At 49.1% G+C, this 27,347-nt stretch overlaps 4 non-coding genes across 4 annotated transcripts; 2 read left to right on the top strand and 2 right to left on the bottom strand.

Annotated features, from left to right (window-relative positions):
• Positions 1-1,667: 1,667 nt before the first annotated feature.
• TRNAK-CUU (transfer RNA lysine (anticodon CUU)) lies at positions 1,668-1,740 on the bottom strand. The gene has a single exon. It is a non-coding gene; the product is annotated as a tRNA-Lys (tRNA).
• A 1,396-nt stretch (positions 1,741-3,136) lies between these two features.
• Positions 3,137-3,210, bottom strand: TRNAT-AGU (transfer RNA threonine (anticodon AGU)). The gene has a single exon. It is a non-coding gene; the product is annotated as a tRNA-Thr (tRNA).
• Positions 3,211-12,597: 9,387 nt separating this feature from the next.
• TRNAQ-CUG (transfer RNA glutamine (anticodon CUG)) lies at positions 12,598-12,669 on the top strand. Its single transcript has one exon. It is a non-coding gene; the product is annotated as a tRNA-Gln (tRNA).
• A 2,651-nt stretch (positions 12,670-15,320) lies between these two features.
• TRNAK-UUU (transfer RNA lysine (anticodon UUU)) lies at positions 15,321-15,393 on the top strand. Its single transcript has one exon. It is a non-coding gene; the product is annotated as a tRNA-Lys (tRNA).
• Positions 15,394-27,347: the final 11,954 nt, after the last annotated feature.

Below are 27,347 nucleotides of genomic sequence, written 5' to 3' on the forward strand. Positions count from 1 at the left end.
AAGTGGTTTGTAACCCAACCCCAGCCAAAATCTATCACTTGGGCAATGCAGCTCTGTTTGCTGGATACCTCGGTAGATTAGGTGTGAATGTAAATACAATCTGGTCCTGAAGCCTTCCCCCCCAGCCCCCAGCTCATCACTAGCTGTCTGGGAGAGCTCATTTAGACTTTGCTTACAAATCATTATTTGAATTTATTAGGTTGGCCAACATCACCGACATGAATGCACTGACATGGTCATAAAAAACAACAGCTGTATAAGGAAGCTAGTCTATGTTCATACTTTCCAAATCTATTATACTTTTTCAAATACACGTATTTTATCATACACTTTATATGCCTTTAAAGTGTATATTAATATTTCAATTTCAATTCAAAAGTCCAAACAATCACTACATTGGCAATACTCTATATAATGAGTTCACAAACCTGGATGGGGAGGTGGGGTTGGGGAAATTCAGGAGAGGTGTAGGGAAATCCTTGCCTGCACCCCTCTCCAACTGGGGAGCCTGAACCTTGCCATCCTCACCGCTCCCTCGAAGGGAAGCCAAGTGCTGGGTGAGCACCTAATGCTGACGGGGCAATGCTTTCAGGCTCTCCAGGGAGCCCTCAATATGAAGCAAAACCTCCAAACATTCCCCACCATACCCAGATCAGCACAGACACATGAAGGCAGAAACAGAGGCAAGGTGACAGAGCTTTCACCTCCACCACATAAGATGCAGCCAGCCATCTGGGAGGAACCTGCTATATGCCCAGAGGCCTTTATTCCTCCAGCATGCGAGGACAGAAGGGATGTCAGGAAGTTTCCCCTTCAATCTCACACACAAAAGGCCCTTCTTAGGAAAGGCAAAATTCTGAAGAGCAAAAGAGAAAAAAACATCAAGAAGGATGCCAGAGAGAGAGACTTTTATGATCTAGGGGAATAGCTCAACACCTGACCAGGGACTTGAACCCTCAACCCTCAGAATAAAAGCCTGAGGCTTTACCAACTGAGCTCGCCAGGCTTATGAAGAAAAAGAGCAAGTTCATACAGAGGAGAAACTAGTCAAGAAAAGAGAGCAGGAAACAATAGAGGAAACCTGCTGCTCTCTCTCTATATCTGCCCAGCCCTAGCCCTGGTCTCCTCCTCCCTCCAGCACACTGAGGCATTTTGCCAGCACAATGCCCAAGTCAACTCCACCCTCCCCAAACTCTAGAAGGCCCAGCTCATCAACCTGGCCACTCCTACAGCCTCCTCTCCAGCCCTGACCATTAGGGAGGAGGATTGAGTCTCCCTCCCTCAGGCCCACCCTTCAGCATTCCTGGGTAAAGACCAACACCGCCAAAGTGACTTTGGGCCAGCAGGTCAACCAAGAGAGCTGCCTCCTAGGCCTTGCTGCAGCCCAGCTGCAGGACTCAGAGTAAATCCAGCTCACATCCCTCCCTCTCTCTTCTCCTCTCCCCCTCCCCTTGGCTTTCTCAACACCTGGCCCCACAGCAAACCAGAGACTGGTGTTTTCTGGGCCTGCTTCTGCAGATGTGGGCTTCTATCCTGCTTCTTAAGGACTCAGCAGGAGAAAGGGACCTTTCCAGGAAATGGCCACAGCTTCTGGGAATCCCTGTCTGGCTCTGGACACCACAAGGAACCATTTGGCTCCTGGCACACAAGGCAACTTAAAAGCTGAGTGCCTGGACAGGGGCTTGAATCCTGGACCCTCAGATTAAGAGCCTGATGCTCTACCACCTGAGCTATCCAGGCTTGCTGACAGGGTTGATCCCTTTCACCACAAGAAGTAAGCCAGCAGGCAAAAGAGAGGCAAAAAAAAAAGTCCCAGGAACCCCTCCTCTTTTTCTCCACAGCCACTGCCTTTCAGCAGGATTCCTCCTCCTCCTCCCTCCTGTGCCTCAGTGCGACTAAATCTCTGCATCTAGACAGCCAGCCCATCCGCTGCATCCCAATCCCCCAGGCCTAAGCCTCCCAACCCAAGTCCTGCACGTGGCTCCATAGAATTAAGTCTCACATCTCGCTGGGAACTTACTGACGGGAGCCTTGAAGTATCTGCACATGGCCCGGGTGCCTGTTAAGTACCGAGACCTGTGGTGGCTCATCATTCATGGGAAACTGTCCGTCCATGCCAATGTGCATGGCCGGCATGTGCAGAGCAAAGGTTGCCCCCAGGTGCTGTGTCAGTTTCTGGCACCACTTGAAACTATAGACCACTTTCTGGTGGCTTGTTTTTTTACCCAGGAGGTGTGAGGACTTCTGGCTACGTGATGGCGGATGCCAGACTTGGTTGGACAGGATTATTTACAGTTCGCCTGAGGCTTGTTCCTGGATCAAGGAGGGCAAGCCACAGGGTGCCAGCAGAACCAGCTGCAGCAAGGACAAGCTCAGCAGGGGCCGCCGTATAGTGGGCGGGTGTCACGGGACACACTGCGCCTGATCGATGCCATAGCAATGTACCACCTTTGGCAGAGACGCTGTCAGGAGCATCTTCAGCGATGAAGGCAGTTCCCTGCAGCAGTGGCTAACCGGATTTATGTGGCTGTTAACTGGCTGACTGTGGGTGGAAAAAAATGTTAGTGACTAGCAGAGTGGAGGAGGGTGTGGAGTGGGCTCTGGGACCAGGACGAGCCTTGATTCCCTCCTGCTGGTCTTTCTCTCTAGGCAGGACGGGGCTTTTCAGCAGCAACTGGGAGCAGTTGAGTTTCATGTTCAGGCCCGGTATCAGTTCCTCCAGGTTTCTGCTAAGCACCCAGGGCCCTTAGTGGGTGCTCAGTGCACAGGACTGGCCCGGAAACTCTGAGTTACTCACGACTGCATTATTCCTTTTTTGGTATTTCCAATGGCTTTGTGTCGGTGATTTCATTTTGCTTTGTATAACGGGGTTTTCTGCTGGATCCGATATTTTAATTAACAAAAAAGACAAAAGACACAGGCTCTCCTGTCACAGGAATTACAGCCGAGGCAACCTCCTTGCTAACGTATTTGCCTTTTCATCAGCTCCAGGCTGGTGATTTGATTCTTTCCAACTTTCCTCTGAAAAGAAGCCTTTTCCTTATCAAGTAATTTCTTGGATTGCTGACACAGGTCTCTTCCGTTTCCTAGAAAGACATTGCAAACTCTGAGCAGAGGAGACAAAAGATATGCAGTAAGGCACCACTGGGAGTTGAACCCAGGATCTCCTGTTTACTAGACAGGTGCGTTAGCCAGCTTAGCCATGGTGCCTGCCACTGGAAGCAATAGGCAACTGCTCCACTTGATGCTCCAAGACAACACATCCAAATTCCAAATAGTTTTCTGCAAGGCCTGCCGACATCAAGCTGCCTGGCTCTCTGCGCACAGAAAGCCACATCTGAGGGGAGAGAGGGTTTCTAAGGCACTCTTTTCCTGCTAGCAGCTGTGTTTGTATAGTGGTGAGTACACTGCATTGTGGTCGCAGCAACCTCGGCTTGACTCTGAGTGACAGTAACCTTTTCATCAGCTCCAGACTTGTCATTTGCTGCATTCCAAGACTTAGCCACAAGGAAGCCTCTCTCTGTCTTGAACAAGCATTTAAAGAATTGCCCAGGAAGGTCTTTTCTGGTTAGAAGAAAGAGATACCAAAAAGGGAGCCCGACAGATACAGTCGTCTCAGCAAGGAAAGTCTAACAGGTCAAGCCAGGAGTTCTTGGTTCCTAGAAAGGCTCTTCAGCAAGCTCTTCTGAAAGGTCACTCTCTGGAGGCCTTTCAAGAGCCACTGCCGATGCTCACTGAGAAAGAGATGCCAAACCAGAGTTCTCCACTGCCTCCAGACATGCAGCTAGTAGGAGCTCTGGGCACAGAGAAGCCCCTGCTAGCAGAAAAAGGCTTTGGCAGAATGTGATGCTCTGGACCTCAAAGTAGCTCCCTGGACCCCCATATTCACAGCTGTGCTATGATTCTGATGGGCTTTGAAGAAAGCATGCCTTGTTAGGTATGGTTTAAAAAGTCTTGGTCCATTGAACATCACTATCCTGTTGGATTGTATGTGCTATTATTGTATATGATACAATGTACGTAAACACCCATTTTTTCGTGGTTTGTGTGTATAAAAAGATCTTCTGTATTTTCCACAGGACGCGTCCGACGCAGGGAGCTGGAGCTCACGGAAGCTCATGCTCCAATAAATGGGTCAGTCTCTAAGGTGCCACACGTCCTCCTGTTCTTTTACTGTATGTGAAGTTATCATGCATTGCTATCTGTTCATTCCTGAAATGTGGGGTAAGTGGCAAAGGCCCGCATCTAGCTTTTCAGGATCAACAAAGGAGCCGCCGACATCAGGACCAACAAGACGTGTGTTGGTGGCCCATCAAGAAGAATCCATGCTCCCAGAGACTTCTCAGCGAGGGCACGGTACACAATGGGGGCTACCTAACCTCCATGTCCCAGCAAGGGTCTCTCTAGCATCTGAAGAGAAAATATAAATGAGGGTTGATGATACCACCAAATGGCCTCTTATCTCTGGTAACGATGCTGGTTCTCCTGATCCCAAAGGAACAAGCCCCAGACCCAGGTCAATATACAAATCAGATCATACCCACAAATCACTCTGTTGCCAATCCTTTAGAATCTAAAATCTAAAGGTTTATTCATAAAAGGAAAAAGATACAGACGAGAGCTAGAAGTGGTTAAATGGAATCAATGACACACAGTCATGGCAGTTCTTCCTTCAGACTTGCAGCAGTGATAGAACAAATTGCAGGTTCAAATCAAGTCTCTGGAGAACATCCCCAGCTGGGATGTGGAGGGCTCCCGTTTGTAGCAAAGTCCCTCCAGAGGCAGGGAGCAGGATTGAAGACAAGATGGAGATGAGGCATCAGCCTTTTATATTCTTTTCCAGGTGTAAGATCCCCGCTTTGTTCTCACTGTGGAAAATTACAGCAAAATAGAGTTTGGCGTCACATGGGCAAGTCCCTGCATACTTTGCTGAGTCACAAGATGTATTTGCCTTCTCTCAGTGGGTCAGTTGTGTAGCTGATGGTCCTTAATAGGCCATCCAGCAGCCTACGCACAGCTGACACCAACTTGTCTGGGGTGTCACCCAGAAGCATAGTACAATAGTTTGAAATACAGACAGTATAGAGCCAATATTGATAACTTCAAATACAATAATGATACACATATACAGATAGCATAATTATAACCAGCAAACCATAACCTTGTCTTAGACACCTTACTTGACCCCCTTTATACAAGATTTGGTGCCACTACAGGACTTTGGTTGCAACAATAATCTATACAATCCCAGTTCATGTCAATAACGTCACACCTCCCCCATCTCAACACCTGGAAGATCGTCCAGAAGACAAAGACATTGAACTGGGGAGATTGGTCCGAGGCTGAGAGGGAATTCAGCCTGTGTAAGAACTCAAAACTGCCTGGAACATCCAGTGGGGTGACAAAAGTTATTTGATATAATTCTTGCTTAGTCTGTTCAAGTTAGAATTTAGACTTTGTTCCCATTTTTATTTGTTATGTAACCAACTTTGACCTCTGCGCCTAACACCTCTAATCACTTCAAATCTATCTTTCTGCAGTTAATAGACTTACTTTAATGTTTTATATTTACTAGTGGAAAGAAAAGGAGTACTTGTGGCACCTTAGAGACTAACCAATTTATTTGAGCATGAGCTTTCGTGAGCTACAGCTCACTTCATTGGATGCATACTGTGGAAAGTGTAGAAGATCTTTTATACACACAAAGCATGAAAAAATACCTCCCCCCACCCCACTCTCCTGCTGGTAATAGCTTATCTAAAGTGACCACTCTCCTTACAATGTGTATGATAATCAAGGTGGGCCATTTCCAGCACAAATCCAGGGTTTAACAAGAACGTCGGGGGAGGGGGAGGGTTAGGAAAAACAAGGGGAAATAGGTTTCAGAGTAACAGCCGTGTTAGTCTGTTTGTGCTGGAAATGGCCCACCTGATGATCACTTTAGATAAGCTATTACCAGCAGGACAGTGGGGTGGGAGGAGGTATTGGTTCATATTCTCTGTGTATATATAAAGTCTGCTGCAGTTTCCACGATATGCATCTGAGGAAGTGAGCTGTAGCTCACGAAAGCTTATGCTCTAATAAATTGGTTAGCCCTGGTCTACACTAGGACTTTAGGTCGAATTTAGCAGCGTTAAATCGATTTAAACCTGCACCCGTCCACACAGTGAAGCCCTTTAATTCGACTTAAAGGGCTCTTAAAATCGATTTCCTTACTCCACCCCTGACAAGTGGATTAGCGCTTAAATCGACGTTCCCAGCTCGAATTTGGGGTACTGTGGACACAATTCGATGGTATTGGCCTCCGGGAGCTATCCCAGAGTGCTCCATTCTGACCGCTCTGGACAGCACTCTCAACTCAGATGCACTGGCCAGGTAGACAGGAAAAGAACCGCGAACTTTTGAATCTCATTTCCTGTTTGGCCAGCGTGGCAAGCTGCAGGTGACCATGCAGAGCTCATCAGCACAGGTGACCATGATGGAGTCCCAGAATCGCAAAAGAGCTCCAGCATGGACCGAACGGGAGGTACGGGATCTGATCGCTGTTTGGGGAGAGGAATCCGTGCTATCAGAACTCCGTTCCAGTTTTCGAAATGCCAAAACCTTTGTGAAAATCTCCCAGGGCATGAAGGACAGAGGCCGTAACAGGGACCCGAAGCAGTGCCGCGTGAAACTGAAGGAGCTGAGGCAAGCCTACCAGAAAACCAGAGAGGCGAACAGCCGCTCTGGGTCAGAGCCCCAAACATGCCGCTTCTATGATGAGCTGCATGCCATTTTAGGGGGTTCAGCCACCACTACCCCAGCCGTGTTGTTTGACTCCTTCAATGGAGATGGAGGCAATACGGAAGCAGGTTTTGGGGACGAAGAAGATGAGGAGGAGGAGGAGGAGGTTGTAGATGGCTCACAGCAAGCAAGCGGAGAAACCGGTTTTCCCGACAGCCAGGAACTGTTTCTCACCCTAGACCTGGAGCCAGTACCCCCCGAACCCACCCAAGGCTGCCTCCTGGACCCAGCAGGCGGAGAAGGGACCTCTGGTGAGTGTACCTTTTAAAATGCTATACATGGTTTAAAAGCAAGCATGTGAAAGGATTACTTTGCCCTGGCATTTGCGGTTCTCCTACATGTAGTCCTAAAGCCTTTGCAAAAGGTTTCTGGGGAGGGCAGCCTTATTTCGTCCTTCATGGTAGGACACTTTTATCACTCCAGGCCAGTAACACATACTCGGGAATCACTGTAGAACAAAGCATTGCAGTGTATGTTTGCTGGCATTCAACCAAAATCCGTTCTTTCTCTCTCTGTGTTATCCTCAGGAGAGTGAGATATAATTCATGGTCACCTGGTTGAAATAGGGTGCTTTTCTTCAGGGACACATTCCTGCTGGGCTGTTTGCCTGTGGCTGAACAGAAATGTTCCCTGCTGTTAGCCACGGGGAGGGGGGAGGGTTGAGGGGGTAGTCACGCGGTGGGAGGAGGCAAAATGCGACCTTGTAACGAAAGCACATGTGCTATGTATGTAATGTTAACAGCAAGGTTTACCCTGAAAGAGTGTAGCCACTGTTTTATAAAATGTGTGTTTTTAAATACCGCTGTCCCTTTTTTTTTCTCCACCAGCTGGATGTGTTTCAATGATCACAGGATCTTCTCCTTCCCAGAGGCTAGTGAAGCTTAGAAAGAAAAAAAAACGCACTCGAGATGAAATGTTCTCCGAGCTAATGCTGTCCTCCCACACTGACAGAGCACAGACGAATGCGTGGAGGCAAATAATGTCAGAGTGCAGGAAAGCACAAAATGACCGGGAGGAGAGGTGGAGGGCTGAAGAGAGTAAGTGGCGGGCTGAAGAGAGTAAGTGGCGGGCAGAAGACAGGGCTGAAGCTCAAATGTCGCGGCAGCGTGATGAGAGAAGGCAGGATTCAATGCTGAGGCTGCTGCAGGACCAAACCAGAATGCTCCAGTGTATGGTTGAGCTGCAGCAAAGGCAGCTGGAGCACAGACTGCCACTGCTGCCCCTCTGTAACCAACCGCCCTCCTCCCCAAGTTCCATAGCCTCCACACCCAGACGCCCAAGAACGCGGTGGGGGGGCCTCCGGCCAACCAGCGACTCCACAACAGAGGATTGCCCAAAAAAAAGAAGGCTGTCATTCAATAAATTTTAAAGTTGTAAACTTTTAAAGTGCTGTGCTTAATGTGCTGTGTGGCATTTTCCTTCCCTCCTCCACCACCCCTCCTGGGATACCTTGGTAGTCATCCCCCTATTTGTGTGATGAATGAATAACGAATGCATGACTGTGAAGCAGCAATGACTTTATTGCCTCTGCAAGCGGTGATTAAAGGGAGGAGGGGAGGGTGGTTAGCTTACAGGGAAGTAGAGTGAACCAAGGGGCGGGGGGTTTCATCAGGGAGAAACAAACAGAACTTTCACACTGTAGCCTGGCCAGTCATGAAACTGGTTTTCAAAGCTTCTCTGATGCGTGCCGCGCCCTCCTGAGCTCTTCTAACCGCCCTGGTGTCTGGCTGCGCGTAACCAGCAGCCAGGCGATTTGCCTCAATCTCCCACCCCGCCATAAACGTCTCCCCCTTACTCTCACAGATATTGTGGAGCACACAGCAAGCAGTAATAACAGTGGGAATATTGGTTTCGCTGAGGTCTAAGCGAGTCAGTAAACTGCGCCAGCGCGCCTTTAAACGTCCAAATGCACATTCTACCACCATTCTGCACTTGCTCAGCCTGTAGTTGAACAGCTCCTGACCACTGTCCAGGCTGCCTGTGTACGGCTTCATGAGCCATGGCATTAAGGGGTAGGCTGGGTCCCCAAGGATACATATAGGCATTTCAACATCCCCAACAGTTATTTTCTGGTCTGGGAAGAAAGTCCCTTCCTGCAGCTTTTGAAACAGACCAGAGTTCCTGAAGATGCGAGCGTCATGCACCTTTCCCGGCCATCCCACGTTGATGTTGGTGAAACGTCCCTTGTGATCCACCAGAGCTTGCAGCACTATCGAAAAGTACCCCTTGCGGTTTATGTACTCGCCGGCTTGGTGCTCTGGTGCCAAGATAGGGATATGGGTTCCGTCTATAGCCCCACCACAGTTAGGGAATCCCATTGCAGCAAAGCCATCCACTATGACCTGCACATTTCCCAGGGTCACTACCCTTGATATCAGCAGATCTTTGATTGCGTGAGCTACTTGCATCACAGCAGCCCCCACAGTGGATTTGCCCACTCCAAATTGATTCCCAACTGACCGGTAGCTGTCTGGCGTTGCAAGCTTCCACAGGGCTATCGCCACTCGCTTCTCAACTGTGAGGGCTGCTCTCATCCTGGTATTCATGCGCTTCAGGGCAGGGGAAAGCAAGTCACAAAGTTCCATGAAAGTGCCCTTACGCATGCGAAAGTTTCGCAGCCACTGGGAATCGTCCCAGACCTGCAACACTATGCGGTCCCACCAGTCTGTGCTTGTTTCCCGAGCCCAGAATCGGCGTTCCACAGCATGAACCTGCCCCATTAGCACCATGATGCATGCATTGGCAGGGCCCATGCTTTCAGAGAAATCTGTGTCCATGTCCTGATCACTCACGGGACCGCGCTGACGTCGCCTCCTCGCCCGGTATCGCGTTGCCATGTTCTGGTGCTGCATATACTGCTGGATAATGCGTGTGGTGGTTGATGTGCTCCTAATTGCCAAAATGAGCTCAGCGGCCTCCATGCTTGCCTTGGTATGGCGTCTCCGCACAGAAAGAAGGCGCGGAACGATTGTCTGCCGTTGCTCTGATGGAGGGAGGGGCGACTGACGACACGGCTTACAGGGTTGGCTTCAGGGAGCTAAAATCAACAAAGGGTGTGCCTGTACATCAAGGAGCATTTCAGGCAGGACTGCACGGAGGGTTCCAATAAGAAATGGTGCACCAAAGTTATCGTTGTTATTGGAACAAGGAGGTTAGCCTGGCCTCTGATTGATACATGGCTAGATTAACCTCGCTGCGCCTTCTCTGTGACTGACTGCAGTGTGATCTAGACAGGGGAGGAGGAAAATGAGTCCAAAACAAATCTGGTCTATGTCTTGTTCTGACCCACTCCATCGATCCTTTACATCTTTGGCTGGCAGCAGACAAAAAAGGCGCGAAATGATTGTCTGCCCTTGCTTTCACGGGGGGAGGGAGGGTGGGAACGGGGTCCTGACGATATGTACCCAGAACCACCCGCGACAATGTTTTAGCCCCATCAGGCATTGGGATATCAACCCAGAATTCCAATGGGCAGCGGAGACTGCGGGAACTGTGGGATAGCTACCCACAGTGCAACGCTCCAGAAGTCGACGCTTGCCTCGGTACTGTGGAAGCGCTCCGCCGAGTTAATGCACTTAATGCACTTAGAGCATTTTCTGTGGGGACACACACACTCGAATATATAAAACCGATTTCAAAAAAACCGACTTCTATAAATTCGACCTAATTTCGTAGTGTAGACATACCCTTAGTCTCTAAGGTGCCACAAGTACTCCTTTTCTTTAAGGGGAAATAGGTTACCTTGCATAATGACTTAGCCACTCCCAACTTGATTATCATACACATTGTAAGGAGAGTGGTCACTTTAGATAAGCTATTGCCAGCAGGAGAGTGGGGTGGGGGGAGGTATTTTTTCATGCTTTGTGTGTATATAAAAAGATCTTCTACACTTTCCACAGTATGCATCCGATGAAGTGAGCTGTAGCTCACGAAAGCTTATGCTCAAATAAATTGGTTAGTCTCTAAGGTGCCACAAGTCCTCCTTTTCTTTTTGCGAATACAGACTAACACGGCTGTTACTCTGAAACCTGTCATTATGCAATTTACTAGTGAGTGTCCAAAGAGCTTGGGAGAGTTGCTCAGATTATAAAGTCTGGCATATGGCCACTTTCTTTGGAGGAAGTGGTGAACTAATTAACGAGCTTGCACAGTTCAAGAGACTTTCTTGAGCAGTGGAAGATAGTACATTTCTGAGGTGCAAGGCTGAGGGCTGGGGAGATATGCTGGTGTCTCTCTCCATGTAATTCATGAGTGGCTTACAGAACATTCATGCAACTAGGTTGGGTGTATCACTGCATGTTGTTGGCTGAGTGATCGCAGCTCCTGGAGGAGTTTTGCTGCTTGTCACTAGCACAGCATTGTAAGAGACAGCCCAGGCTGGAGAGTTAAAGGGACAATTTTCACTGAATAACAGAACTCCCATAGCGGATCAGACCAATAGTTTGTGTAGTCCAGTATCCTGTCTTCTGGCAGCAGCCAGTGCCAGGTGCTTCTGAGAAAATGAGCAGAACAGGCAATCAGTGAGTGAACCATCCCATTGTCCACTCCCAGCATCTGGTGGTCAGAGGTTTAGGGACACAGAGAACATGGGGAAGCATCCCTGATTATCTTGCTAATAGCTGATGCACTTATCCGGAGGAACTGATCTAATTCTTTGTTGAACTCATTTATTGCTTTGACCTTCAAAACATAACAAACACATATTTACAACCCCAAGGGGGCTTGACAACCACAAGAATCTAAAAACAGGAATTATACACCCGGAAGTCAAGAAATGTGAATAAAGTCATGATATTTTGTTCTTATGGGCCTCTTTGTTCCTGAGCCTTTAGGGTGCAGTAAGGCCACTTCCACAAAAGCTGGAGCCTAAACACCTGAATGGATCTTGGTCTCCCCTCATCCTTTTCCTGTTACCTCACCCAAACATTTCATAGACCTAAGGCCATAGCTACACTACAACCCTATGTTAACTCTCGTTACGTCAGCATAGACTCGCAACGGTCACTGTGTCACTTGTGTGACTGACTTCCTTGTGCTATCGTAATAAATAAAGAGATTGCACCCTCCTTACAGTATGTTGAAGGGAAACCCTAAGGAAATTAAGAGTTTAAATTATCCTCCACGTGTCCTGCGTCCCACTAAACTGAATCCAACCCACAGGTCACTTGGGCAGAAGTATCAGTGTCAGGATGCTCCATTGTTAGCACAGTAAATGAAGCTGCAAAATAAATGATGTTTAAATGACCTCACTCTATATTTTGCAACCCTGTATGAAGAGGTAATAGATACAGACGCACACCAGGCAGGGTCGTTTGGAGGCCGAAGACTTTACGCTTCCATCCCATGCCACTGTCAAGTTTTAGCAAATTAGGACAAGTCAGCAAATAAGAACAATGTCAGGTATCAGAAACTGCTACAGGTAGCAAATTCCTATAGGTAGCAGTTTTTGGCACTACTCCTGTGCACCTCTGCTCCCCGGCTCTTCTTGGGCTCCTGCTCCCACCTTAGCTCGGCCCCACTCTCGCCCAGGTAGTTCCAGCTCACATGGAGGATGGGACCCCCTGGCCTGGTGACTCCCTCATTAGACTGCCTGGCCCGTCAGTCTGGCTAACTTGGAGCTTTGGCCTCTCTGCATTGCCTCTGGTGACTGTCAGTCTCAGGGTCCTGATTTCCCATTGACCGTTCCCCCTTCTATTGGTACTGGGAACTAGCCAACCAAAAAAACCTCACTAAGATTTAATATGGGGCCAACAGCCCCCTTACACAAGCCAGCCCCATGAGGGTCACCGACCTCCAGCAAAAGCAGTATAAACTGGTCCCATGGTGTAATGGTCAGCACTCAGGACTCTGAATCCTAAAATCTGAGTTCAAATCTCAGTAGGACCTTGTGTTGGTTTCGGATAAAGCCCTGGAACTTGCACTGCTCACCTTCCCTGTCTCCACTTGTACAAGAGTGAGTTGTTTCTCTCCTGCTGGGTGACTCATGCCCACTTGGTCCAGGTCTTTGGTCGGGATGGCTGCAGTTGGTTGGGGATCTTGAACTAGCTACCAATGCCTGAAGTCCTGCGGTTTGACCTGGTAGTTGGGATTCTTGCTGCTTCACCTAATGCCTACAAGTTTAGCCCTTGTGCTTGCTGCCACACATTTCCTCTTGCCCACATGGAGCTTGAAGAAAGGAGTGGCAGGGCCAGGCTTCATAGTCAGGGCTACGCAGGAAGGAGGAAAAGTCCCAGTCTGGAGCCCAGCACACCTTTCCTCCTCTGGGCACCTAGAGCAGAGGAGGCTGGTGCTGACAGCTCCAAGGGAAGGCTTAAAAGCCACAGAGGAACCGAAGGTGGGGCAAGAGGAGGGGAGGACCATGCCTATGTGTGGCCAGCAGACAGCCACAAAGACACTTGGCCGGTCTGCTCCCAGCCACCTGGCATGCCAAATACCCACTGAAGGCCACCCACAGACCAGCATGTGGGGCAGCTGCTGTCGCTCGGCAGCCAGTATCAGAAGATGGTAGGAAAGCAGGGCCAGCCCCCATGGTGGGGCCTCTGACTGTTCCCACTCGAGGTGCTCAGTTTTGCAGCGGAGCAGGAGATTTTTCCCCAATAGTCTTTTCCCCAGCTGGTGGTGTGGAGGAAAAACATGGTAGACCTAAGTAGGCCCAAAACTTTGGTCAAGCTAACTGTGTATATGAAGCCTAAGAAGACAGTAAGAAAAATTCCATTGTGGGACAATTGCAGCAGCACAGCTTAAGAAATGTAATCCTAACAGCTAGAAATCAGGAAAGACCGTTAACCGCAAAAGAACAACCTGTCAATAACAGGAAAAGCTTGTTTTGTTATATTCCAAATATGGCAAAACTACTGTTAAGGCTTGCATTATATGCCAAATAAGGGAAAGCTCCATTGGTGGAAGTGCGCTTGACCAATTGTGGTTTTCAGCTATATAAACTCCTGTATTTTCTGTTTACGCCAGAGCAGCTCTGGCTGACTCTCCCTGTATGCGCATTCTTGAATAAAGCTGGCTTCAGGCTTGTTCTGAACCAAACACAACAAGTGGTTAATTTTCCACCACAGTGAACAGAGAAAGCAGAGAAACACCCGGCTCCCCAGGCGCTGTTTAGCCCCCTCAAGCACAGGGACAGCCGCACATTTGGAGGAGGGAAACTGCTCTACACGCTATCCCAGGCTGCAGTCCTTTTTCTTTGGCAAGTCAGGAATGGCAAAGGCTAGACTGGAAGCACCTGGGCTCACACCCTAGCCTTTGTGAAGCCCAAACCCAACTCCTTCCCAGGGGTCAAGCTGAAGCCAGAGCTTGGCCTGAGCAGCCAAGAAGAGGTTCCAGCCCTGAAGAAAGCAGGACTTTCAACCAAAGCAAGCACAACCACAAGGAGAGTCAAATCCTGAATCATCTGATCCACAGGGAGATGCCTTATCCATCTGACCACATGATGAGGGAGTCTAACCACTTCTTTAGAAAAGGTGGACACAGTGTTTCTCGGGTCATCTAGGGAGGGGGCAGAAACTCTCTGGGCACAAGAAATTGAGTTCCCAGCCAGATGTGAGACTTAATTCTATGGAGCCAGGTGCAGGACTTGGGCAGGGAGGCTTAGGCATGGGGGATTGGGATGCAGCAGATGGGCTGGCTGTCTAGGGGCAGAGATTTAGTTGCATTGAGGCAGAAGAGGGAGGAGGAAGAGGAATCCTGCTGATAGGCAGTGGCTGCAGAGAAAAAGAGGAGGGGTTTCTGGGACGTTTTTTGCCTCTCTTTTGCCTGCCCAATTGCTCTTGTGGTGAAAGGGATATAACCTGTCAGCAAGCCAGGCTAGCTCAGTTGGTCAAGCATCAGGCCCTTCATCTAAGCTTTGAGCTCCTATCTGGACACTCAGGTTTTTAAATTGCTTTGTGTGCCAGGAGCCAAATGGTTCCTTGTGGTGTCCAAAGCCATGCATGGACTCCCAGAAGCTGTCACCATTTCCTGGAAAGGTCCCTTTCTCCTGCTGAGTCCTTAAATAGCAGGATAGAAACCTACATCTGCAGGAGCAGGCCCAGAAAGCACCAGTCTCTGGTTTGCTGTGGGGCCAGGTGTTGAGAAAGCCAAGGGGAGGGGGAGAGGAGAAGAGAGAGGGAGGGATGTGAGCTGGATTTACTCTGAGTCCTGCAGCTGGGCTGCAGCAAGGCCTAGGAGGGAGCCCTCTTGTTTGACCTGCTGGCCCAAAGTCACTTTGGTGGTGATGGTCTTTACCCAGGAAAGCTGAAGGGTGGGCCTGAGGGAGGGAGACTCAATCCTCCTCCCTATTGGTCAGGGCTGGAGAGGAGGCTGTAAGAGTGGCCAGGTTGATGAGCTGGGCCTTCTAGAGTTTGGGGAGGGTGGAGTTGACTTGGGCATTGTGCTGGCAAAATGCCTCAGTGTGCTGGAGGGAAGAGGAGACTAGGGCAAGGACTGGGAAGAGATAGAGAGAGAGCAGCAGGTTTCCTCTATTGTCCCCTGCTCTCTTTTTCTTGACTAGATTCTCCTCTGTATGTACTTGCCCTTTTTCTTTCTGAGCCTGGCTTGCTCAGTTGGTAGAGCATCAGACTTTTAATCTGAGGGTTCAGGGTTCAAGTCCCTGGTCAGGTGTTGAGCTATTCCCCAAGATAATAAAAATCTATCACTTTGGCATCCTTCTGGGTGTCTTTTTCTCTTCAGGATTTTGCCTTTTCTAAGAAGGGCCTTTTGTGTGAGGGATTGAAGGGGAAACTTCCTGACATCCCCTCTGTCTTCGCATGCTGGAGGAATAAAGGCCTCTGGGCATATAGTAGCTTCCTCCCAGATGGCTGGCTGCATCTTATGTGGTGGAGGTGAAAGCTCTGTCTCCTTGCCTCTGTTTCTTCCTTCACGTGGCTGTGCTGATCTGGCTGGCCTGTCTGAGAGCTTTTGCTTCGTATTGAGGGCTCCCTCCTACAGCAGAGTGATGTGGGCTCCCTGGAGAGACGGAAAGAATTGCCCCATCAGCGTTAAGTGCTCACCCAGCGCTTGGCTTCCCTTCGAGGGTGCAGTGAGGAGGGCAGCGCTCAGGCCCCCCAGTTGGAAAGCGGTGAGTAGGGCGGGGTTCAGGCCCCCCATTTGGAGCGCAGGCAGGGATTTCCTACACCCCCTGAATTTCCCAAACCCTCCCATCCCCGAGGTTTGTGAATTAGTTACATGCTGTGTTGCCAATATAATGATTGTTTGGACATTTGAATTGAAATTGAAATATTAATACACACTTTAAAAGCATATGGAAAAAGATGTGGAAAAAGCTAATGTACTCAATGCTTTTTTTGCCTCTGTTTTCACTAACAAGGTCAGCTCCCAGACTGCTGCGCTGGGCATCACAAAATGCGGAAGAGATGGCCAGCCCTCTGTGGAGATAGAGGCGGTTAGGGACTATTTAGAAAAGCTGGACGTGCACAAGTCCATGGGGCCGGACGAGTTGCATCCGAGAGTGCTGAAGGAATTGGCGGCTGTGATTGCAGAGCCACTGGCCATTATCTTTGAAAACTCGTGGCGAACCGGGGAAGTCCCGGATGACTGGAAAAAGGCTAATGTAGTGCCAATCTTTAAAAAAGGGAAGAAGGAAGATCCTGGGAACTACAGGCCAGTCAGCCTCACCTCAGTCCCTGGAAAAATCATGGAGCAGGTCCTCAAAGAATCAATCCTGAAGCACTTGCATGAGAGGAAAGTGATCAGGAACAGCCAGCATGGATTCACCAAGGGAAGGTCATGCCTGACTAATCTAATCGCCTTTTATGATGAGATTACTGGTTCTGTGGATGAAGGGAAAGCAGTGGATGTATTGTTTCTTGACTTTAGCAAAGCTTTTGACACGGTATCCCATAGTATTCTTGTCAGCAAGTTAAGGAAGTATGGGCTGGATGAATGCACTATAAGGTGGGTAGAAAGCTGGCTAAATTGTCGGGCTCAACGGGTAGTGATCAATGGCTCCATGTCTAGTTGGCAGCCGGTATCAAGTGGAGTGCCCCAGGGGTCGGTCCTGGGGCCGGTTTTATTCAATATCTTCATAAATGATCTGGAGGATGGTGTGGATTGCACTCTCAGCAAATTTGCGGATGATACTAAACTGGGAGGAGTGGTAGATACGCTGGAGGGGAGGGATAGGATACAGAAGGACCTAGACAAATTGGAGGATTGGGCCAAAAGGAATCTGATGAGGTTCAATAAGGATAAGTGCAGGGTCCTGCACTTAGGACGGAAGAACCCAATGCACAGCTACAGACTAGGGACCGAATGGCTAGGCAGCAGTTCTGCAGAAAAGGACCTAGGGGTGACAGTGGACGAGAAGCTGGATATGAGTCAGCAGTGTGCCCTTGTTGCCAAGAAGGCCAATGGCATTTTGGGATGTATAAGTAGGGGCATAGCGAGCAGATCGAGGGACGTGATCGTTCCCCTCTATTCGACATTGGTGAGGCCTCATCTGGAGTACTGTGTCCAGTTTTGGGCCCCACACTTCAAGAAGGATGTGGATAAATTGGAGAGAGTCCAGCGAAGGGCAACAAAAATGATTAGGGGACTGGAACACATGAGTTATGAGGAGAGGCTGAGGGAGCTGGGATTGTTTAGCCTGCAGAAGAGAAGAATGAGGGGGGATTTGATAGCTGCTTTCAACTACCTGAAAGGGGGTTCCAAAGAGGATGGCTCTAGACTGTTCTCAATGGTAGCAGATGACAGAACGAGGAGTAATGGTCTCAAGTTGCAGTGGGGGAGGTTTAGATTGGATATTAGGAAAAACTTTTTCACTAAGAGGGTGGTGAAACACTGGAATGCGTTACCTAGGGAGGTGGTAGAATCTCCTTCCTTAGAGGTTTTTAAGGTCAGGCTTGACAAAGCCCTGGCTGGGATGATTTAACTGGGAATTGGTCCTGCTTTGAGCAGGGGGTTGGACTAGATGACCTTCTGGGGTCCCTTCCAACCCTGATATTCTATGATTCTATGATTCTATGATTCTATATAATGTGTATAATAAAATACATGTATCTGAAAAACTATAATAGATTTGGAAAGTATGAACATAGATTAGCTTCCTTATACAGCTGTTGTTTTTTATGACTGTCATAAATATAAAGGGAACGGTAAACCCCTTTAAAATCCCTCCTGGCCAGAGGAAAAATCCTCTCACCTGTAAAGGGTTAAGAAGCTAAAGGTAATCTCGCTGGCACCTGACTTAAATGATCAATGAGGAGACAAGAGACTTTCTAAAGCTGGGAGGAGGGAGAAAAACAAAGGGTCTGTGTCTGTCTGTGTGATGCTTTTGCCAGAGACAGAACAGGAATGGAGTCTTAGAACTTAGTAAGTAATCGAGCTAGCTATGTGTTAGATTATGATTTCTTTAAATGGCTGAGAAAATAAGCTGTGCTGAATAGAATGACTATTCCTGTCTGTGTGTCTTTTTTGTAACTTAAGGTTTTGCCTAGAGGGATTCTCTATGTTTGAATCTAATTACCCTGTAAGGTATCTACCATCCTGATTTTACAGAGGTGATTTCTTTTTACTTCTATTAAAAGTCTTCTTGTAAGAAAACTGAATGCTTTTTCATTGTTCTAAGATCCAAGGGTTTGGGTGTGTGGTCACCTATGCAAATTGGTGAGGATTTTTACCAAACCTTCCCCAGGAAGCGGGGTGCAAGGGTTGGGAGGATTTTGGGGGGAAAGACGTGTCCAAACCATGTTTCCTAGTAAACCCAGATAAAGTTTGGTGGTGGCAGAGGAAATCCAAGGGTAAAATAATTTTGTACCTTGGGGAAGTTTAACCTAAGCTGGTAAAAGTAAGCTTAGGAGGTTTTCATTCAGGTCCCCACATCTGTACCCTATAGTTCTGAGTTGGGAAGGAACCTTGACAATGACCATGTCAGTGCATTCTTAGCGGTGATGTTGGGCAACCTAATCATTTCAATTGATGATTTGTAAGCAAAGTGTAAATGAGCTCTCCCTGACAGCTAGTGATGAGCTGGGAGAAAGGCTTCAGGACCACACTGTATTTACATTCACACCTAATCTACCGAGGTATCCAGAAAACAGAGCTGCGTTGCCCAAGTGATAGATTTTGGCTGGGGTTGGGTTACAAATCACTTGGATGCGGGGGGCAGGGGATAATGAAGTGTTGTTGTTCTTATTGTCTGAGTAAAGGGCAGTAGAACTGTCCTTAGCCTGTGCTGACTGAGGGCATCAGGAGAGAGGGTGGGGACAGGTGTTTAGCTTGATGGTCTGCCTGAGTCACAAGTACTAGTTGACCTGCCCCCTCCACTGTTTAAAGACAGAGCTGATCAGGCTCCATAGAGAGTCTTTGTTCTGTTAAGTGACCACTACAGCTGAAATCACTGAGAATCAGGTCTAAGTGCTTAGACCTGCTGTGGGACAGTGTTTCTGTGGCAGAGACGGCCCAGTCTGCACTAGCAGCGAGGTTCCCGCACTGAGAGCTCGGCTGAAATCACTGAGAGCCGGTGGAACCTCAAGAGACCCACTCGCAGAGGTCACAGTGGCAGGTGGCAGCCGAAGGTGACAGCGCAGGGCCATGGGCTACAGCGCGATGGAGTGAACGGTGGCACAACGAACAACAGTGGCCAGAGCGAACGCTGAGCAGCTGGAGGAACGAGCAAGGTGCCTTTTTGCCCCTCACCTGGGAGGTGAACTCATGTGAAAGCACCTCTGAACCCCGAGTCTCCACTGACCAAGGACAACACCGGTGAGTGGGGCTGTTAAGGATGCTGGAGACACAACACAGTTCATGCGAACAAACAAGCATCATACAGTACTTCCTATTTAAGAAGAGATACCACAGACTACAAACTGGAGGCCGATGTTAAGTGCATTGTCACTTGTTCATCCTGAAGTTGGACACTGGCTCCGAACAAGACCAGCAAATACTCACTGTGTTTCTGCAAGAAACTCCACTGACTGGCTCGAAGCGTGTGGTGCAACAGTGAAAGACTCATCAGTTGAAAAGTGAAGAACTCTCTCCCCACATTCAAAACATTTGCAGACGTGGCTGATGAATGCGCAGATGCAAATGGGCCTCAAGCAGTAAGTCACTGTGTACATTATCTCGATGTCAGTGGTAGGCCAGGAGATGCATTTCTAGATGTTCAAGTTACAGAAGACTCATCGGCTGCATCTGTGACAACCTACGTCTTAGAAGAGTTAAATGCTTGTCAACTGGAGCCCAAACAGATGGCTGCTTGTGCATTTGATGGAGCTGCAAACTTCTCTGGTGGAGTACAAGCTTTGCTCAGAGAGAAGTGTAACCCTAATCTCTCCTGAAAGAAAAAGAGTACTAGTGGCACCTTAGAGACTAACCAATTTATTTTGAGCATAAGCTTTCGTGAGCTACAGCTCACTTCATCGGATGCATACTTTGGAAAATACAGTGAGATTTTCCTTTTCTTTTTGCGACTACAGACTAACACAGCTGCTACTCTGAAACCTAGTCTCTCCTGTACACACTGCAGAGGCCATCTGTTCCAACTAGCGCTAGTACGAGCTGCCAACTCTTCAAAAGACATTCAAAAAGCTGTACATTTAACGTCTTCATTATATTCTTTTTTCAGCAAGAGTCCAAAAAGACTGAATATCTTGGAAAATATAGACGGTACACTGGGACTGAAGTTCAAATTAGTCCAACCTGGGAAAACCCTCTGGCTTTCTCATGAGTGATCCTTAGCTGTTGTCTTAAAATTATTCCAGCCATTATTACTGGCTTTGGAAAGTATCTGCCAAGATGGGATGGATCTAAGTAGTGAGGCTGGTGGATTACTTTTCCTACTACATTCAGAGAAGACTATTGCCATTCTCTCCCTTGTAAGTCTACTGTTGAAACCACTTGGGCCATTAAACAATGCCGTCCAGGCATCTGCTACAACAGTAGTAGATCTTTGTCCAGCAATAGAAGCAAAATTTGGATCAATCAGAGAGCTATCCCTTGAAAAAGTACTGGAAGAAGCAAAGACTTCAGTCCAGAAGTTGACTAATGAAGGCATTTATAGTGAATACTTAAGTGAAGAGGACAAGAAGTGTTTGTTAAGACAACTGAAAAAGTACACAGCCTTGATTCTTAAAGATCTACAACAGCGACTTCTAGCGACTTCTAGATTTGGGGGGGAGGGATAGCTCAGTGGTTTGAGCATTGGCCTGCTAAACCCAGGGTTGTGAGTTCAATCCTTGAGGGGGCCATTTAGGGATCTGGGGCAAAAATTGGGGATTGGTCCTGCTTCAAGCAGGGGGTTGGACTAGATGACCTCCTGAGGTCCCTTCCAACCCTGATATTCTATGATTCTACTCAACCTCTACGTAGCTTTTACAGATCCCTGTCCTATAAAACACCGACAGCTGAGTGGAGCGAGGTACTACCAGCAAGGGGGCTGCCACGTGCTCAGTCCAGAAGAGAGAATTTGAACACAGAGTGAAATATCATATGACGAATGAATGAAGATTTGACTTCAACTTCTTTTTTATCATCGCTAGTGGCTCTACCCGACCTTTGTGTTCTGTCTCCTGGGATCAAAGGAGTAAGAATTCATCTCTTGCTACTCCCACTCACAACAGAACAAAACAACAACAACACAACAAAAGAGTGTTCTTTTTCTTCATTGAATAGAATTTTGTGTTCTGAAAGAAGTCGCCTTCTGCCTGATCATGTGAATGAACTAATGAGCATATCAATTGACGGAATGGAAGTACCGGACACACGATAAGCCACCAAAGATGAGCGCACTGCATTCAAGAAGTTCATTAATAGAGTTGTGCAAAGTTATAACAAGAAACCAAGAAGGATGTAGACGTAGTGCTCCATAGAAGGTTTCTGTAGCCAACATTAATTTGTGTGATAATTTTAAAATATGAGTTAAGTCTAATAAAATGGTCATGAAACATTTTTCAGTTTTTACTATGGTGCCATACAGCCTCCCTTCACCCTCACTGTCTCACCCCTCATCGGCCGTGACCCTCACCCCCTGTACATTTGAACCCCTGCCCCATTGCAATTCCTGCAGAAAACACTGCCTGGCTCCCAGTCCCCCTGCTCTAACCTCTAGACCCTGCTCTGCTCCCAGAGCCCAGGATAGAACACAGGGGTCCTGGTATCCAGCCCCGCTCTGACCACTAGACCCTACTGCACTTTTAGATTTTAGGCTCGCTGCCTCTTCTATCCCCCCCTCCACCTGTCCATCCCTTCGCTGCAGGTTTTTGGGTTGTCACCCAGCTCTTCACTCCCCCAAGTGCAGCCCGAGGCCTTCCATTCCCACAACCACTTATCCTCTCCCCCCTCGTGCTGGATCATCTGCTTGGTCCTCTCCCCCTCTTAGGGCACCTTTGCTGCATGGCTGGGGCTTGTGCAACAGCCCAGCAACAGGCAACACAGAATGGAAACCACAGGCCCTGCCCCGCCTCACCCGAGCTGCCCTCCAGGTGCATCAGAGCCCAGCAACCCACACCTGCACCCTCCTGCCCCACAGGGGGCGAGCGGCAGCCCCCGCCATATTCTGCAGAGGGGTGAGGGTCAAGCCAGCCAACCCATTTAGGATGAGGGAATCGCCACCCTTTTTTCTCCACGTCCACTGCCTATCAGTGGGATTCCTCCTTCTCCTCCCTCCTGTGCCTCAGTGTGAATAAATCTCTGCACCTAGACAGCCAGCCCGCCCGCTGCACCCCAATCCTCCAGGCCTAAGCCTCCCTGCCCAAGTCCTGCACCTGGCAGCATAGACTTAAGTCTCACGTCTCACTGGGAACTCGACTTCTTGTGCCCAGAGAGCCTCTGCCCCCCTCAGTAGCTGACCTGAGAAACAGTGTCCACCTTTTTCAAAGAAGTGTTTGGAGAGGCTTTTCTTGTGTGACTGCGTGACCTAATGGATCAGGCATCTGACTTCAGATCAGGCAATTGAGGGTTCGAGTCCCTTCGTGGTTGGACTTGTGTAGTTTTCCCTTTGTGCTGAAAGTCCTGCTTTCTTCAGGGCTGGATCCTCTTCTTGGCTGCTCAGGCCAATGCTCTGGCTTCAGCTAGACCCCCAGGAAGGAGTTGGGTTTGGGCGTCACAAAGGCTAGGGCGTGAGCCCCAGGTGCGTCCAGTCTAGCCTTTGCCATTCCTGACTTGCCAAAGTAAATGGGAAGATGCCCGGGCTAGCGTGTAGAGCAGTTTCCCCCCTCCAAATGTGCACCTGTCCCTGTGCCTGAGGGGGCTAAACAGCGCCTAGAGGGCTGGGTGTTTCTCTGCTTCTCGCCAGCTGGGGAAAAGCCTCTTGGGGTAAAATCTCCTGCCCCGCTGCAACAGTGAGTACCTGGAGTGGGAACGGTCAGAGGCCCCACTAGGGGGTGGCCCTGCTTTCCTACCATCTTCTGATGCTGGCCTCTGAGCATCAGCAGCCGTCTCATATGCTGGTTGACTGGTGGCCTTCAGTGGGTGTTTGGCATGGCAGGGAGCAGGCTGGCCACGCGCAGACATGGTCCTCCCTCCTCTGAACAGCCAGAAATGCAGAGACAGTCTGAGCTTAGAAAGCAGAGACCCAGGAGAGTTAATGAGGGTGAAAAGACACGAGAGGGTGAGAAAGATGGAGAAATGACCTATGAAGACACCTCAAACTACAGGGACACGATCTGGTTAAGGGAGGTGGAAGCAATTGAAATGTGCTTGGGAGGATGGTGATGATAGATTGAAAAAATGTTGGATTCAGTGAAAGAGGAGACCAAATAAGGGAAGCTGAATGGCAGCTCCACATCAGGTCATTGGGATCAAACATCCCACCCGTAGGCACCTTGAACTGTGCTAGACACAGAGAAAAGGCAAAGAGGGATCCAGCTCCCAAATGATCCTTTTCTGGGAGAAGACCACCTGGATCATTAGGACGTGGGTTGGGAATGGAGTGGAAGATCCCTCAGGACGAGGAGAGAGAAAGTTCTCAGGGCTAGGGACACTTGGCAACACAAGTGAAAGGACTTCACACCCTGCACAGCTGCGGCTGAAGGGCAGCATCAACAGCTAGGGGCTGCATGCTTTGCCTGAGCTGCATTGGCAGCAGGACTGGAGGCAGGTTAGGATTGAGATACCAAGGGAATGTCCCCATCCTCAGCTGGTGTTGGTTTAGATTTAAACAATGATGCAGCCTCTGCTCCTGAGCAAAAGCACCGGAACCTTGGAAGAAGTAGGGGAGCCACGAGGCCCTGCCCTTCTCCATGGCCCCACCTCTCTTCTTCCCCTGGAGGCCCTGCCCCCGAGCCAGGACAGAAGCTGTGGTAAAAACCAAGCCAGGCTGTGGAAAAAAACACCTAGGGAGCCCAAGCCACTATGGGGAGCTCCGAACCCTCCACCTGCCCTGGGTTAGGGGCTGGGGTTCCCAATAGCCTGTGGCCATCAGCTGAGGCAGCCTGGAATGCAGCTATAAGTCAACCCAAAGGATGGAAGGCATCTCTAGCTGGACTCGCAAGTTCAATAGCATGGGGGCATCTGGAACAAAGATCTCCCTTGAGCAGACATAAGTAGCCAAGCAGGAGGGAAAAGAGAGACTCTTGTGCAATTGGGATGCTGAGCAGCAGCGCCTCCAGGGCTTCACAGCAATCTGACGCAGCTCCAGAAGATCCTACCAAGCTCTGAACTGGGATTCAGAGTCCTGAGGGCTGACCATTACACCACGGGACCAGCTGGCTCTGGTTTTTCTGCAGAACACCTATGACCACTAGTATTCAGACAGCAGACTTGTCCACTGCACTCCTTGGTTCTCTCCAGCTGCTCCCTCCCTTGAGACCCTTTCTCCTCCCCCATCTCTAGTTCTCATCTCTGGTCTTCCCCCCACTTTGTTTTCTCAGGGACCTAGCCCCACATTGCTGTGTTGTTCACTATCCTATTTAACCTTCCAGATCAGCTGGGTCTGGAGAGCATCCCCAGCTGGTTCTCCCCTACGTAGATAGCAGTGACGTCTGGTGTGTCCTCACAGGGAACCAGCTCACTAAAAAAGAGCCAGGAGCTGGTCCCAGCGCATCCCCCATCTGCTCTGTGGAGAGAAAATCGCCTCCAGCCCAAGGCTCAGTTGCAAACCCCTGGCTGAATTACAGGCTGCCTTGGAAGCACACTGCACAATGCTGTGCCCACAAATTCATATTCCCATCCACAGGTGTACTTCAATATAATCTAAATAAGAGCCATGGGGAAGGAAGCCGACAGGGTTAAAACCTGTGGTGCTTATGGCCCACCATATGCATTGGCCTCCCCTCAGGCGGGGGACTTATAGGCCCTATATCACCTGAACACTAGAGCCTGGATCTCTGGTGCCCCCAGACCCAACTGGGTAGCCGCTGTCGCAGTCCCTCTACGGAAGAAGTGGGAGCCATACTCTCGAGTGGCAATATTTCAGAGGTGGATACAGACTGTATGACTCAGAAAGACTGGGGCTTGTCTCTGCATCTCCCCTATCAGGGAGAACAGAGGCTGAGGGAGGTACAAGAAGGGCAAAAGGTGACAAACAGGAACAGGAGAGATTTTCTTCTTGTTACAATTAATCAAAATCTCATCCCTGAAAAGCTCCAGCGGGGGGAAGCTCAGCCCACCAACCACTCAGGGAGCTACATGGATCATTCTGCCCCAGGGACTGACGGCTGTTAGAATAGAGATCTTTAGACTGCCTGTACAGGCCTCGACTTGAAGAACTTAGGTGTACTTCTATCACTTAGTGAGTTACAGGGGTATAAAACAAAGAATCAAAATCACAGTCTGCCTGTGTATGGGCCTTCTCTCCTCGGGAGAGTCTGAGGTCTTGTTCTTAGGCTAAGGCCTTTGGCTAAGCAGCAGGGGCAGCTATAAGCTAGGAAGAGTAAGGTCACATCCTCCAATCCCAAACCAGTCACATTAAAATACAGAGGTATTGGGCTGCTAGGAAGATGATCCTGTCCTGATAGTGCCCATCACCACCAGATAAAGAAACAGATCTTAAGAGAGCCTCCTGTCTGGCAAGAATTCCCTTCTCAATGGTTGTGAAACCCTCATTTCTGTATATTTTATCTTTACGGCCCCCACTTTTCTATTGTCAATCTGTCTGGTTCTCTTATTGTTTCTGTCTGTTGTATAATTAATGTTGCTAGGTGTAAGTAGTGGGATATAATTGGTTAGAGAATTATGTTACAATATGATTGGTTAAGGTATAGCTGAGAATATTACTATATAAACTGGGGTCAAACAGGAAGTGGAAGGAGAAATTGGAATCATGTTTGCTAAGGTGGGGGAACGGGAACACAAGCAAGGCTCTGCAGTGTCACAGCTGGGAAGGGGAACGCGGGGCAAATGCTCTGTGGCGTCAGAGCTGGGAAGGGAACCCTGGGGAACAGATTCTACTGGCGGATAGAGATTAAGCCCGACTGGTGTGAAGGGCTTTGGAATACGCTTGCATGGAAACTAACCCCAGTAAACATTGCATTGTCTGCACTTCGGAATTCTGGTCTTCTGCTGCTTCCTGTCTCTGTGACAAGAACCAGGGAAGGGGGCAGGGGAAGGGAAAGCCCTTTAAAAATGGCTCCTCTTCCTCCCCAGGCTCAGGGATCAGCAGGACTCTAGGCTCTGGAGAGGAGGTAATAACTGAAAGGGGCATTTTTGAGTCCTCCCCTCCTCAGTGTCCCCTGGGCTGGAATTCTACATTCCACAGGGTCAAGTGAGTGAAGCCATTTGGCTAATGAAAACCAGTGCTCCAGGTGATGCTTTGAACTCACAACCTCAGCATAGCTCTTCTCAGCACTGCCCTATAAGTACTGTGCACTAACCAACTGGGCCACTGGAGCACCTGTCCATTGCTTTTCTCCCAGGGCCCTAGGTTGATAAAGGCGAGGCGTGACCCCCCAAAAATTCTCAGTAGAGTTGAGCGAGGGTAGAGACAAGTGTTGGTCCTTGGTGGGGTGGGTTGATTAAGACTCAATCAGAGCTGATTAAGACTCAATCAGATCAACAGATCTGAAATCCCTGAGAACCAGGTCTAAGCATTAGTCCTGCTTTGGGACAGAGTCTCTCAGACAGGAAACTGCCAAGTCTGTGCGAGCAGTGAGGCTCCCTCACTAACAGCTGAGATCAGTGAGAGCTGTGTGAAGTGCCGGGACCCAGGGGTGCGTGAACAGGGGGGCACGACGCCCCAGGACTTTTAGAAATGGGAGGGCTCTGCCTTACCACTTTGTAATGACCATAAGAGCAAGTGAGGGTGGGGAGGGGGAGGAGAGCAGTGATCGGGAGGCGGAATCTTGGGGGGAAGAATCAGTGCAGGAGCGGGACCTTGGGGAGAAGGGATGGTGCAGGGACATGGCCTTAAGGGGAAGGGATGGGGCTACTGTTCGTGCTCTGGTGGTCTGCTACTTTTAGGGAGCCTGCGATGCTCCTGGTGGACCACAAGACATCCCAAAGAGGTGAGGTTAGCCAGCAGAGTGGTGAAAGGGTGGAGTGGCAAGAGACTGGTGATGTGGTCAGTGGAGGGGGAAAGGGGCTTTCCCCCTAGGAGGTGAGAGGTGAACTCCACAGATCCAACTCTGGGTTTTCATTGACCAGGACAGCAGCTGGGAATGAGGTGCTGTGAAGGGAAGGGG

Source organism: Lepidochelys kempii, chromosome 22, assembly GCF_965140265.1.
Source record: "Lepidochelys kempii isolate rLepKem1 chromosome 22, rLepKem1.hap2, whole genome shotgun sequence".
In the NCBI taxonomy this organism is placed as follows: Eukaryota; Metazoa; Chordata; order Testudines; family Cheloniidae; genus Lepidochelys; species Lepidochelys kempii.